Source organism: Zophobas morio, unplaced genomic scaffold (genome assembly GCF_036711695.1).
Source record: "Zophobas morio isolate AGI-343-1 ecotype UQ-CSIRO unplaced genomic scaffold, CSIRO_AGI_Zmor_V1 ptg001230l, whole genome shotgun sequence".
Taxonomy (NCBI): domain Eukaryota; kingdom Metazoa; phylum Arthropoda; class Insecta; order Coleoptera; family Tenebrionidae; genus Zophobas; species Zophobas morio.
The window spans coordinates 19,088-21,412 of record NW_026973329.1 but is presented as its reverse complement, the minus strand read 5'-3'; the positions used below and the strand labels follow the sequence as shown (position 1 = coordinate 21,412).

The 2,325-nt window shown below is 33.6% G+C and overlaps 1 long non-coding RNA gene across 3 annotated transcripts; it reads right to left on the bottom strand.

The window, feature by feature from the left end:
- Nucleotides 1-202: 202 nt before the first annotated feature.
- LOC135122425 (uncharacterized) lies at nucleotides 203-1,938 on the bottom strand. Of its 3 annotated transcripts, XR_010279379.1 has the most exons (5): nucleotides 1,747-1,938; nucleotides 1,489-1,691; nucleotides 1,008-1,433; nucleotides 509-927; nucleotides 203-450 (listed from the first exon to the last, which is right to left on the bottom strand). It is a non-coding gene; the product is annotated as an uncharacterized LOC135122425 (long non-coding RNA). The 3 variants fall into 3 exon arrangements; XR_010279378.1 differs by having other exon boundaries at nucleotides 509-1,444; XR_010279377.1 differs by having other exon boundaries at nucleotides 509-1,433.
- Between the last annotated feature and the right edge of the window lie 387 nt (nucleotides 1,939-2,325).

Sequence of the window (2,325 nt, the reverse complement as noted above, 5' to 3'; positions counted from 1 at the left end):
CAATTGCTTCATTATTGGGCGGGAAGTTTAAAATCATTAATTACAATCACCTAATAATAAATCACAACTAAAATATATTTCACCTTAAACGAATAAATAAACATAATTATACTTCAATATATTTATTGATGCGAAAACAGTACTAATTATGTGTACACATGTCTAACAGAAGTGCCTTGAGCAAGACGTGAAAGTCTTTTGCTCAAATTAAACATTCTTATTCGCATGTAGGCATTAATTATTTGTTTAATAAGAATATATAAATGGCCTTCATCGATGGCCACCGTCTCGAGTGCGTGGGTCTTCTAAATTAGGAAAAAGAATGCTGGCATGCCGAAAGTTTTAAAAAATTGTTCATCGCTTGGAAGTTTATCGGTGAGTTGCAAAATTTTTCGTATTAACAGTAACAACAAGTCTTCACAACCCCAGCAAAAGGTTTAATAAGCCCACCTAAAATCAAAATTTTGTTAAGACTTAAAAAATAACTATTGTAAGTATTTTATTTTACCCATGTTTTTTTTGTCCAATAATCTGTAAAACTGTAAGTCACTTCCTCGTGTTTCAATGCAAGAAGAAATGCAGTCTGCGCACTTAAACGTCTTCACCAGCATTTTGACAACATAGCTACCAATATATGCCACGTTTTCTGCCACTTCACTCAGCCCAATAAAATTAGACGTTCATAGTCATGATCTGCAAGTGCTTCAGTCAAAATATCAAGATCATATTTTTTCAAGACAAACACGTCAACTGATTGTTGAACATTTGTGCTCTTTTGCTTTGGGCCAATGCTAACAGAGAGCAGACAGGTGGTGCAAAGCACTTTACAATTTCCTCCTTCCCTCGTTATGTTTGTAAATAGAAGCAATCTTCTAAGTTTTACAAAATCGTAGAGGAGTAGGGTTATTGTTTCACCCATTTCTCGATCTGAAAACAGAAAAATAAATACAGATTTGTGTAATTCCAGTGCATAAAAAAGTAATACAATTGTTTTTTTAAAAGCTTACCGCACTGAGCAGAAGAAAATTTCTAGATGATCTTGACTACATTTATGTTAGCAAGTCATTCAACCTCTTACTACTAACAAATTCATCAAAAATTCCCATGAACGACGTAGCGGAAATAACAAAGCCCAGAATTGACGTTTTTCGGGGCGTGCACCACAAAGGCCTGCCAGTGACATCCTTCAAATTCAGAAGATACTCACTGGTGTCGATGAGAAATGGACGCCACATTTCTTCATTGTTTTCTCTCAAAGGTGCCTTAAAATTCTAGCACGTACACTTCAGGAATTGAGAATATCAAATAAAGAATCTATCCTTCTGATGAATTCTATTGTTGTTTCACAACCTTGAAAGTCACTAATACCAAGATGTTTTAAAAATTCAAGTGCATCTGCAACTCTTGCTAAGAGTTTGTGCTGCTAAACTCACCTATAATAGAACTTAATTATTGTCAATAAGGAATATTGTCAGGAAAACAACTTACTTTCATTTTATGTTTCCATCACTCCAAATGTGCCTTTTTCAACTTGTTTGCAACATTTAGGAATTCATCATTTTGTAATTCATGTAGTTTCTTTATGTAACGCCAGCTTATCACCTTCCCTCCTGTCAGAACTACTTTTTGAGTTCTTGCTTTTACTTCCACTTGTACTGCTACTGCTTTTTCCATGGTATCTCTGCGCAGCACTAAATAATAATTATTAACAGTAGTAAAAAATTCAATATAATAAAATATTCAAACCTTAATGTCCTCTTTACACCTTGAGGTATAATCGATGGAGACTCTTCTCAAATATCAGCTGAAGTAGCACTCACAGTACTCATTGAAGTTGAAGAAGCTTCTAGACTTTCATCTAAATTCACCCTGGGAATTGCGTTCGATTTCAATCGTTTTCTCTCATTTACAACAATGAAATCAGTTGTTGTGAAATGATCTGAGCACACCAGCTTAGACTTAGTCAGTTTGAAGCTGTCATCTTTTTTCACAACAATCAGCCACTTTTTTAAAAGTTTTCGATCTTTCGGAAACCTAAAATCAGATATAATAAATATTGATCACATAGTATTGCAATAACCAATTGTTATTAATTATAAATATCTACGTATTCGATTTTAATAAGATAATGAAGAAAACTTACTGATGAAAAGATACACCTTCTGAACGAAATCGTTGACAATTTTTACAGTGAGAAACTGTACAAGACATGTTTGTTGTCAATAATAATGTCCTTTAACACTAACAAGCACGTTCACACGTACACTAACGGTAAAACAAATTAAGTAATAATTTTAACTCCAAATTACAACTGGTTCAACAACG